The sequence below is a fragment of the Pieris brassicae genome, chromosome 8 (assembly GCF_905147105.1).
Source record: "Pieris brassicae chromosome 8, ilPieBrab1.1, whole genome shotgun sequence".
Classification (NCBI taxonomy): domain Eukaryota; kingdom Metazoa; phylum Arthropoda; class Insecta; order Lepidoptera; family Pieridae; genus Pieris; species Pieris brassicae.
Window position 1 is genome coordinate 4,917,702 of NC_059672.1, and position 13,217 is coordinate 4,930,918.

Consider the following 13,217-nt stretch of genomic DNA (forward strand, 5'->3'; position numbering starts at 1 on the left):
CACATAATAAAACTAATGAGTAGACATCAGGAAAATATCTTAAATATATCCCACAGACAGTTTCAGTGACACATAAGCGGAAATAATGTTATGTAGGGTAACAGTCATAATTGCAATTAATTTTACGATGCAAGTATTTGTTATACCAAAAGCAGTGAAAAAAAAAATGCATACTAAAACCTTTATAAACAGTGTTACAGTTCGTACGTTTTCATCATACAGTTTTTACATTACAAAATAATGTGATTCAAGACAATGATGTTATATAAAGCTTCATAATATGTATTCATAACAGTACGAGAAATTCGCATTGATTTACGATATTGTAATTATACTCACTCTAGGCAGAGAAATTTTCTTTTTTTTAATACATTTGGAATGGTAATGTAGGGGTTGAAAATACGTGACCCAGTTCGTAGTGGGTGACACAAATGGTGTAAGTATCTTAGTAGATACATTGTTCTTTAGTTTCAAAGATTAAGACCCATTTTGAGTGCCTTGATAGCGGTGTAAGCGAGCAGAATGCATATGTGAAATGTGCGACTAATGGTGTTAGTATTTAAAAGTCCGTGTCAAGGTCGTAGTAAAGTTATTACACTCGTCACCTTCGAAAGTATATTGTTTCACAATATTCAAATTATAACATCTTCTTTGCCACACTTATTAAGTTGTAACTTACTGATAATGTGAAATTCTTTTTCATAATATATTAATTTATGATTAAAGTTTTAAATATTCCTACTTGATCAGTGAAACAGTATACACAATGTCACTTATAGATGACTTATACATAATATTTTTATTTGTCTTCATACTCACTACGATTTCAAAGGTGACCTTTTTAATGTAAATAAGTGAAAATAGCGACGTAAAAAACAGTAATTAGTTTTTTTAAATACTTGGCTTAACCATGTACCGTTAATGGTTTTAATTAATATTCTCTTGTGTTTATTGTGGTATTTATTATTATATTGATGTAGATTTATAGACTGAGATAATTTGTAATAATTAACAATCATTACCAAGCGCTATTAACAGTCAGTCACGACTATAACGGTGCATTAGCAATGGGATTAAAACGGCTTTTTAAAAATAACACACCCTTTTTATGTTGTTATATAACAGAGAGTAAACGGATAGGATGAACTGATGTTAAGTGATACCGCCCATGGACACTCATATAGTCAGAACGTTCGCAAGTGCGTTGCCGGCAAAGCACTTCTATAAAGAAATAAATGTAAAGTTTAAAAACAAAGCTGTCATATATACAAATATATAGTAACTGTTTGCTTCGGCTTCATGATGATACATTTTCCCGATAAATCTATAGGGATTTTTTTAAATTTAAACAAGTGATGCCAAAGTAAGTTCGTTAAATTAAACTTTTAAAGATTTATGAATTTAGTATAGACAGATAGATTAGTTATGGGTAGATAACAATCAGTAGATACAGAGTACTCCTAGGATAGCTATGGCTTACAGTACATTTGATGTCTCTAAGTACATTTTGTGGGTTACATTTATTCAAACCATAGCGGATTTTATTCTGTATAATAAATTATAAAGAAAAGTGTGTTATATTTTTATCACCTGATGTTGGTAAAGGGTTATTTTAAAATATTTCCTAAATTTAAGCCGCAATTGCCTTGAATATCGTTAAACCCGTATGATCTATTAGGATATTAAAAACATACGTGTCGTTAAAACGAATGGTACCCATCAATATTGAAACCGCGAAATCGATACGTACACATTAGTGGCTTCAATGAAATCTTTGAAGTGTACGAAATTTATTTATTTCATTTTTAGCAATAATAATATTTATTTGAACATAATAAATGCGGCGAATTTGATAAAAAAAGAGAAGAAGTTGTACGCTCTTTTCTTGAAGGACCCTAAGTCGAATTGGTTCGGAAATACTTCAGAGGGCAGCTGGTTTCCCATACTGGTGGTGCGCGGCAAAAATTGCCTCAAGAAAAGCCCAGATGTGGAACGACGGACGCCAAGGTGATACGGATGGTATTCCTGTTTCTCTTCCTGGAGCTCTTCCATGAAAAGCTTATATATAATATTAAATGACAATTTTGATATTTAAAAAAAACAAAATCTAGAATTATGTATTATTATTACATGATTCACACAAGGCATAATAATTAGAATATGGATTAAACATTAAAATAATGAATAACATTTAAACGAATTTCAAACAAATTTGTAGATGTCGTGTATAAAATAGGAGTGCAAATGAGCATACACTAAACACATAGTCTCATAATTAATTTATAGTTGAACAATAAATGTCGAAGTAATGACTACAGGAAGTAGTTTTGACGTACCGACCTTTTGACACTGGAGATAACAGCCGGACAAAACAGATATTGTAAGCGCCATGATAGGGCTATCTAAGACACCTAAAATACGAAATTTTAAACGTTATGTTTTACTTAGTGTTGCCTGGAGGAGATCACTTCATAGCGATAAGGCTACCCGTTGTTTGCTTTATTATTTATGTTTTCTGATTGTATATGTTTAAAAAAAGTGTCAATAAATAAATAATAAGATAGTAAAAAACGAGTAACGAGTTTAACGAAATATGAATTATAAATTTGGGGTCACAGGAGCCTCTGAAGTTCAACGATACGATTATTTATACTTTGTTTAAACATATATAGTTAAATGTGTCAAACTTAAGGAGCATTAATTATAAACGTAGTCTAAAGTAAAACTATGAAAAATGTCAATATATTTTTTAATAGCATATGATACTAATGTAAGTTTTTTTTTTAATTCGCCCAGTCATTTTTGGGTGTTGTTCGTTACAAAATACTTACATACAAATCTTGCCTATTTAAAGCAATATATAAGTATGTATAGACTTGCTAAAACAATGTAATAATGACATAAGACGTGCTGAAAACTGGGTATACTTGGTAAGTTAATTTGCAAATCAAGAACGTCCCACATGGTTTAATAACTAAAATTATTACCTACCCACACTTACCATTAAGATAAGCTTAAATAATAGGCCAAAGCAATTTTTAATTAATGTACTAAGAGGCCCTTTGTAAACCCAAATTAGAATATGATTAAAATCAAAAATAACATATTATTACTAAGTAAGTAGTCTCCATTACACCAGGCAGTTGAAAAGCAGTCACATCGTTAGAAGAATTAACATACGTAACTTAAAAAAGTGAACATCTTTGAAAACCTAAACGATAACTTAAATAAATTAAAAAACAGGAGGAGTTATCAATTCGGAGGAGTTTCATATCATTATGGCGCGTTTTGTTTGTGTATGGCAAATATAAGAAGTGTTGGAGTTGTCAACATGAATTAATATTAAAGTATGCGAACACTAGACCGAAGTACTAAGTCTCTTTAAATACTGAAATCTCTTATACAAATACTTTTCACACTTTCTCATAAGTACATTTTACGAGAATTCTCAATGGCTAGCCAACAATAGTGTTTTTTTTTTGTTAAAGCAATTAGTTTCGCTTAACGTAGGTATAAGTTTTGTTTAGTTTTACTGCACAATACGACGGAATTTTAATGTGAAACGGCCAAGCTCTTAACTCCTTTGATGAATGTGCTTTAAGCTTCATTTAGATGGTAACGTGTTTAAAAATATGTGGTATATCAGCAAACGGTATACATTTATAAATACGCTCTTAGAATACATTGCAATATATCTTGATTTGTTCAGTTTATTTTTAATTAAGGAATACATACATATAGAGTTGTTCTTAAAGAAAATTTCATAAAATACTCTACAGTAATAACCATAAGATATGGGATCATGTGCCTACAATTCCGAAACATATCGTTCCCTGTTCCACGCCCTGCGTCAACCACTAAGCCGTGGTTGCTGAATTTATTTATAGTTAAGTTACATTGCTAGTTAAGGTAAATATAATATTTATATCTAAACCAAACAAGGCGTACACTCCCACACATATCTACTGTCGTAAATCAACTCGTCTAGACAGATTTGTGTGCCAAAATCCAGCTACAACTGCGCCCAAGTAGTTAAAAATTATTTTTTCGAGTTAAAAATCACATTTCTTTGAACAATTTGTAGGAAAAGAAGTTATTGTTTACTTTAGTTAATGTTTAATATTTTATCGGGTATTCCAGATTCAAAATGATGTAATTTCTTTTAAAAAAAAGATCCGATATAATAGCCTATGTTAGTCAGGGATAATGTAGAATTTTAATTGTTAAATAATTTTATAAATTGCCGTAGTTTTGTGTTTCCTTGATACAAATATACAATACTCTTAATAATATTACTATACCTTTAAGTCATAAATGGCGAGAATTATAAGAGTATTTGTCTTAGACTGAAGTATAATTTTTTCTTTTAGACACACATTTTGTAACGTCACTTTAAACATCCCTTCATGTGCAAATTTACCTGAGAATTAATGACTAAACTAAGCCATATTTTAGGAACTTAATGACGGCTAATGGCTTCAGTAAATAGTTTTACCGTCTGCTTCGTTTAAGCATATTTTAATTACATTATCTTGTAATATTCTATGTATATAATACATATAGTTATTACTAAAGACTTCATTAATTGATATGCCTGATTTTTATATTCAAAACATCAGAAACAAACCAAACATTTAATCCTTGGCGGTAGAATTATGGGTACACAAGTACATTGACTAGTCTAACTGTCCCTTGGAGAAGGATTGCTCCATAACCAAATAACGATGATAAAGCTTACAGCATCCCTCCCACAATGTTAGGGGAAAAGATAAAATTTAAAAAACAAGGAGAAAGTAAGAAAGTTAAATGGCGCTAAGTAATTAATTACATGTAATGAAACACAAAAACTGTAAAAACGTACTGAGATGAACACTAATTTAGTTTTAAATTATTCTACGTAGAGCTACTATTGCAATTTGCATCAGTTTACTTATGAAAGGAGATTTAAACGCGCTAATTATTTTACAGTTCACGGAGAGAATTGCTGCGAACGAAGATTCTGCTAGAGATGCGGCTTTCAAATTTACTTCAAAGTCAAAGTAAAAAATCATTTATTCATATAGGTAACACAATGTACACTTACGAACGAAAAGAAATATACATAAGCATTTAGCTTCTAATTTTACATTTACTGCCAGTTCTCAAATCAAGGGCGTAGAACGGAAGAGAAGAATTGGCAATAAACTCTCCGCCATTCTTTTTAATCGCCAAGTTTTTTATTATTACAAAACGTTTGTAAGGAGCTGCAACCATAACACCATGTTCGTAGTGGGTTCAAAGAAGTTGGTTGTTTTAAATGTCAAAAACAACTGTTGAATGAATATATTATACCGTTGTATACAAAAAACGTATACGTTGTTGGCGTAATGGTTTCAAAGTGCGAATCTCATCACTGGGGTCCTGTGAATTCCTCGCTCTTAACTCTCGCTACGTACGGTACGATAAGAATGTCTTAGACCGAAAAAGTTGATATGTTTTAAGCACAGATGGTTGATCTAATAGGCAAGTACCTACTTGTAAATCTCAGGCACAGAGCTAAAAGGTAGCGCCATTACATGTATATTATATGATTTCAGATCAAAGGGCACTGTTTGGGCTTAAGTGGGAAAACCCCAGACTAAAGCAAGCGAAGCCATAGGTAACACATTGTCTTTATATAAAAGCGAACGGATGCATGAAAATGATTTCATCTCATGTGAATGTAACCGACAACCGTTCATTATCTCTCAAAGATGTTTTTAATTAAGACATTATGAATGTAATGGTCTTTAACGTTATTATATGCTTATTCGCCTAATCAGTATGGAAAAAATTCGCTTGACAAGATCGCGCATTTTAAAGGAAATATCAAGCACGGAGTTAAATGTTTCCAAAGAAAAATAGTACTTAGAGTGTACAGCCGGTTAAGGCTTCCTACCTCCGCCGATATGATAGTAACAATAATTGTTACAAGCAGAAAACATAAATTTTTAAGTGCTTTTAAATTGTGGTATAAGAGGTAATTATTTATATTGTACAATACTTCAATATATACTTTTTTATGTAATCGTAACTACTGCTTTAAGAAAAAAATCGTTTCTCGAAAAGCGAAACGAACAAAATTTAATTTACAGTCATTTTACTCTCGGGCGAGTAGTGTTGGCTCAGTGGTGCCAACTTGGGGGTTTTCCCCCAGAGAAATCGAGATGCGTTGGGTGGTTTTTAGTAGGTACATATATATTAAGCCTAGAACCCAACTAACCAAGTAAACCAAATATAAACTCTAAAGTTTGGTGGCTATGACTGAAAAATCTAAATATCATACTACTTGAATGTATTTGAAAAACTTTAGGGCTTCTTAATTTGATTAAGAACCCATAAAGTTTTTTTTTATAAATATCCCTAGTATTTGATTCTAGGTGGAACATAGTGCACGAGTTGGCATCTACACTGTGTTGACTTAGTAACTGGAGGGACCCTCAACCCTAAGGTGGGTTAGAGTTGGGCTTTTATTCGTACATAATTAACACTGGTAATGTGAAAGAAAACCCTAGACCCAAAAGTCATCGACATGACGTGTCAGTCTCGAAAGGATGATCACCTACTTGCCTATTAAGGAAAAATAAATGATAACGGATACAGAAATCCGAATCGAAGCACCACCAGCGCCAATTATTTTTACATTTTGTTATAATGGTGCATTAACGTACGGTTGTTTCACGATTAATTTAAGGAAGCATAAAGATCAAGTTTTATCTTGTGTATAAAGCTAATATAACACCCAACTCATAAACGAATATGGCTAGGCATGGTTGTTATTCATTACATTACGAAAACAAATAGAAACACCAAATTTGGCTGCCAATGTGTTATGTCTTAATCTTTTTAATCATACTCATAGAGACATATATTATAAAAGACCACTTGGTCGACGCGTAGGCTTTGATTGACATATGATATGAAAAAAATAATTGGCAGTTTGCTTCATAAAAAATCTAAACATAAATCATTAGCCAAAGATAAAACATTGGCAATCGAACGGAATCATACAGATTAAAAACAATGTGAACGTTGACAAAGAAGAAAAAATCAATACATCAATAGCCACAGACAATAATCCACAGATTAAAGAGGGTGACTGTGAAATCTGAGCGCGCTAAGCTGAATCAATGTCCGGAACAAATCACTTGTTTCGAAGCTTTTTATTTCGTATTTCTGACAGTACCAAATGTGTTATGAAATAAATTCGAATCTACTTCCGCAAATTCAAAACTAGAACCGCCGTTTTATAGTTATAACGGTTTATAGCAATTAATATGGTAAACTAGAGTTATATGTGTAATTACTTTTACATAATTGTTTTACGTTTTAATGTTTGTAGAGATAACGTTTCTTTAAATATCCTCACGTATTTATTTGGGTTATTCGAATATAGCAAGAACGTCAGAGGTGTTTAGGATACAAGTAAGGAACGAATGAATAAGTATTGCACAGATTGGAAATGGCTGCTACCATTAAAGGTGCCACACGTGCCACACGGAACAAACTTCATAAATGGTTTTTAATTTTCTATTTGTAATTATTATGAATAAGTTAAGAATATTGTAAATGGTGCTTTTGTGTGTTGGAAATAAATTAAGTCAGGAACGCAAGTCAAGGTTTTTCAAGCGTTAGCTTGGTAACACTAACTAACTATTCTAAGGAAGATTTTTTTATATAATGTTTAATATTTAAAGAACTTTATTTCTCATTATAAAAATGTATTTTATTTTCATGAGAAACTGTATATACGTCGCCATTAGCCGTCCCAATTTAAGTCTACTAGGTTCACTCTGATCTTTAATGCCCTTTTGAATTTGTTTAGCCCGCTATTATTGCCAATTTTAGACGGTAATTGATTGACTAATTGCACACCCTCATACTTAATAGACTTCTTCAAATAATTTGTACGCGGCTTCGGCAAGATAAGCAAACTATACGATTATTGCATGTAGTTGAGATTTTTTTTTATTAAGATACAAATGCTATAAACTTATAGTTGTTTAATCGTCATAATTGTGGCTTCTTGGTAGATTAAATTAGTCTGTATTATATCTAATAATAATACGTAAATCTAGTTTGTAAATAAAAAGCAACGGTAAATAGAGAAACAAAATCGTTCACACTCAAGACAACAAAAGTTATAACATTGTTTAAGTTATCAAATAACAATAAATTTCGAGACGCCCATACGATGCAAAGATGGTATCGGTCCCGTCTGTGTTATACAGGGTGCACAAAAATGATAATAATAACACTTTACGTGATAATAAAACACAGCACAACACACAGAAAAATAAATTAAAATAAAAGATGTAGACCGGTCTTACTGCTAAAAGCAGTTTCCAGATAACTCTACACACTGTATTGTTAATACACTGCGAAAGAAATTTCATATAAATAATATTAATTGTTTTTAGTCTAAAAGCGATAATTAATCATAATTCGGCAATTGTATTGACCTGTGTTGCAGTCACTATAGTTGCATAGAATATGCAGTATATACCTTGGTTAAGTTAGGTTTACCTCACGAAAAAAAAATCAACGTTGCTTTAGACTTTTTTAGAAGTAATTTCGGTTTTATTTTAAAATGGGAAGCTAAAGCCTGCACTAGCGACACTTAGAAACAGCCTGTATAATTCAATCCTATGTAAATCACGTTTTGCAACAAAGACAGTAGCATTGTTCCTTTAGGAGATGTGGGCAGGTCATGCCAAAAACTGACCATATTGCTATATTATAAGTATTATATATTTATTTATATTAAAACTTATTTATTCAGAAACCCGTAAGTCTAGCCTATAGATTTTATTTTAATTTTAAATTATGTAGATTTATACAAAGCCAAAATAATATCGCTTGGTTACCATCGAAATAGTATCTTTGTAGGCGTCCCGGGTCTCTTACTAAAAAGTCCATTTCCCGCTGCGCACATGCAGTTTCAGCCGTAAACAAACCTGAGATGCCGTTATTGATATTTATATATATATATATTATAGGAACTCGTCCTTACATTTCTTTATGGCATATGACCGGACGCTTTTAGGCACCCAACAAGGGCATTAATACAGTTAAAAAAAGGCAGAACACGAAAAAAGAAAGCTGCAGACTTAAAGTACCTGTTCTAAATTTAATTTATGGCCACTGATTAACAAATGCTGTCATTTACAAAACCAAATCAATCGTATCATTATAAAACGTTTAAAAATGCAACACCTTTATAACAGGTGAAGATAATGCTTAATTGGCCGATTTAGAGGGTCAAAAGTTGTAGATCGTATGATAATTAATTAATAATAACTACGGTTAAGCTTGAGGTTTAGCTGTCGATGTATTAACAGGTGCACGGGGTCTAAGGAACATATTACATATTAAGTATCATATAAAATGTTTAAAAGAAAGAGACATCTTCAAGAGAATCTCTCAACAACAAACGTTGAACAATTATTGAAAATCACTAGAAATCTCCTATTACGTATATAATGTATTAGTTATATAGTTCTATCTAAGTGTATATATATGTGTAAAAATCTAAATTTATAAATAATGTACTAGTATTAAAAGGTAAGTTTCTTAGTTAAACCTCTCGAACTGGACTACTGAATCTAACATGAGTAAGCTGGCTATTTTAAAACAAATTCATATAAAGATTGAAATCAATGAAAGAAGTCATCATAAATTTTCTATTAGTTGGGGGATTTTTTGAAAACTTTAAGAACTTAAGTTTCCAATTCATTTGATATTTAATTACATTATCGGATCTGTTTAGGACATCGGATTTGGAAAATTTTCGACTGGTCTAAGTTTTTACTTTTTTTGTGATGGTACCATATTATAAATAACGTTTAAGAAATATAAATAAATTATATTATAATTTACTTGTATAATATTGCAAAATAAATAATTAAAAAAAACGTGTTATATATTTTAAACAGAATCATTCCGCAAAGTGGGACTCACAAGAAACTGTTTAACTATTACAGCCAACTATTGTCAGTTACGACTAAATTGAAATAACCATAATTTCAATGAAATTGTCTACAAGTCATCGTTTATTTTCGCCTACGACTTGGAGACAATGCATGTCCCTATTAATATAGCATTTGAACAATTTTGTAATGCAATTGTGAGAGACTTAAACTATACAATAAGCTGGAAAATTCAATACGTTTTTGACATAAAAGTCTGGCTTGCTTCAAGGCTCTGGTTATATAAAATGTAACATAGTATATAGCAAACATAGTATACATAACATACAGCTTTCCTCGATAAATAGATTATCTGATACAAATACTAAATAGTAAATATTAATACACACAAATTCGTCAGTTTAATAATATAGTTTTATATGACAAATAGAGAAATAAAAACGTCTAAAAATAATGTAATGCTGCATTCTGGAGGATAAAATTAAAGGCATAATTTTGCAACCGGATGATAGCCCTGTAACGTACCTACAATTTTAGGTTACAAATACAAATCAGGACGATGACGTCACATCCTGAAACGCACTAACAAACAGTTATTCTGACTACGAATGAAGTTAAACAGGAAGTCAGTGATCAGACTGTTCGAGGATCTTCCCTTTAAGTCGAACGAAGAACCTTCCTCCACAATCCAGATTGCACTCCGGAGAATGTTTCGTAGAACTACACAATCTGATTCCTTCATCCCCTTTCCAACAACACTCATCTAGAAGCTTCGATAACCCCTTCGTTGTAGAGATCCCCAGGTACCGCACAACACGATTTGATTAGTCGTTCCTTATAAACAGCGAAGGAAACTCCTTGCCCTTAAGATCATTCAAGCGGCAGTTGAACAGACATCTCCTGGACAGACGTGCCCTACATTAGGCCACATCTCACTTAACATCACATGGTATGGGGCCAAATGTCTGTCCAGTTATGTATAAAAAAAACAAATGTATGTTATTACATGAATGTTGATTATTTTAACTACGATGCTCTGATATAATTTACTTTAGTGTATATTATTCAGAAATTCAACGTTTCTATTTGTACTATAAGCTGTATGAAGCTTTTAATATCTACGTAATACATTGGCAGTAGCAATAAAACCGATTGCAAATGTTAATATGCAATTTCATCCACTCGCATCGATGCCTAAGTACTGTGTTTACGTTTACATACAGTTTGTTTAGGTCAACATAACGGAGAGTTACAATTCAATTAGTTCTTAGTTAATACTGATTTTGAATCATGATATAATTGATTGGGCACAGTTTTCTTTATCAAATATGTGGGTATGTCAATGTGTTGAGAATTATTAACGTCATCTGTTCCTGACAATAACCGATTTGATTATGGAAGCACAGAAGAATACTTCTTATCTAGCTAAATGATTAATAAAATGTAAAGTGTCTAAGACATTAAATACTAAGAGTTTTTCTAAATCTTAATAAATAAATATGTGCATATATTCCTAATTGAGTTTGTGAATTTAATAAAAGTGCATCCACGGCCTAAAATGAGTGTAATATTTAACAAGTTCCAATGTATGTTTACGACTACTAAAACTGTGCAGGCGTATGAAATTGCGAATTTCTAAATGTAGGTCAATGTCGCTTTGTGCAACGATGTCATGAAATTATAATAAGCTAAAAATTGCATTCTATTATTTGTTGTTTGTATTAAACTTTGTGAGGTATTCATTCCTCTAGGGATGGTATTTTAAAATTTTAAATACTCCGACAAAAAGGACGAACCGTCATTTTAGTACTGTATTCTAATATTAAATTTAAAATCTGGCCATTTTGTTTAACGAGTATTTTTCAATTTTAAATAAAGAACGCCAATTTTATACTCCTTAAACACTATTTAAATATTGTGTATTCTATAATATTTATCCCTGTGGCAGTGATGTCATGCCAAAAAAGTGCAGGTCGCTTCTCGAGACATGCCGTACTAACGTTATCCTACACCGGTCGCTACGCTAGCTATGCTACCTACCTGGAACCAACAACAGATCTGGTGCGGCTTGAGAAGGCTGAAAAAGCTAAAGCATACAAATACAGGGGTCTAGGCCCCGAATATGATTTTGTTCCATTCGGTGTCGACCCTTAGTCCGTGGGTCCTTGCGCTCAAAGGCTTTTTAAGAAAATAGCAAAAAGGTTACTTGACATCTCAGAAGACCTAAGAAGGCTGCCTCGGACGAAGAATTAGTCTTGCTATTCAAAGGGGAAACGCTGCCAGTATCTTCGGAACCTTGCCTAAATTATTAAAAGGAGTCCCCTTTTAATAATATTTTCTAAGGTTATTATTCTTATTTGTTATATTAATATATGTTAGCTGTAGCATTACTTTATTTATTATATTCTAGAATAAAATTAAATATTCATCTTCTATAATGTCAAGATAGAAATAAGTGATATGAATATTTAAATCAGAACATGACCTATTTGGGTACTCTTTTACCCAGTTCCAGTCCATTATTGGAAATTGGTATCAGTCAGACTGGAACTGGGTCTATAGTGCTAATTCTAATAATTATAGCATTATATAACGCAACATTTGTATATATTTCATAATGTCAAAAATGATAAGTCACAAATTTTTAATTACATCTGCATCGCTATTGATTTTCTGTTTAAATATCCCCTAGCTTCAAATGATTGCAATGACAATGAGATGTCAAAGTAATCCCATAAACTAACAATACAGAATCCCACTTTGAATCTAAATGCACAGTAGCTGGATATCGTGAATAAACGCTCGGTCAGTTAAAACGACCAAAACATTACTTTATGGTTAGCGCTCGTATCTATGTTGCTATCAACATGTATAGGGTAACCATGTTCTTGGAATGATTTGATTAGATGAGGTCCTTTGATGTATGAAATCCATTTCACGAGTATGGCCACAGAGTATCACAGAGTACATTGCAAATAATAAGTAACGAGTGGAAATCAACAAAGTTTTAACTGTATTAATTCGGCCGATATCACGGAACACTAAGAATACTTTATAAACGATTCAAAACATTAACCTACACAATTGTTTATATTTCTAACTGATTTAATATAACATTTAATTTAACCTTAAGTTAAACTTTGTAGTACACAAAATATTAAATAAACAGATAACATATTGATGAAAAAAACTAAGTGAATATTATATTATTTAAAACTTTAATGTCGTAAGATTTTGAGTAACACGCGTAAAATTAAATTAGACTTAAAT

General features: G+C 31.7%; 1 protein-coding gene across 3 annotated transcripts in view; it reads right to left on the reverse strand.

Moving 5' to 3' along the window:
* LOC123713012 (rap1 GTPase-activating protein 1) overlaps positions 1 to 13,217 on the reverse strand; it is a 199,223-nt gene that overhangs the window by 92,910 nt on the left and 93,096 nt on the right. The window lies entirely within an intron of this gene.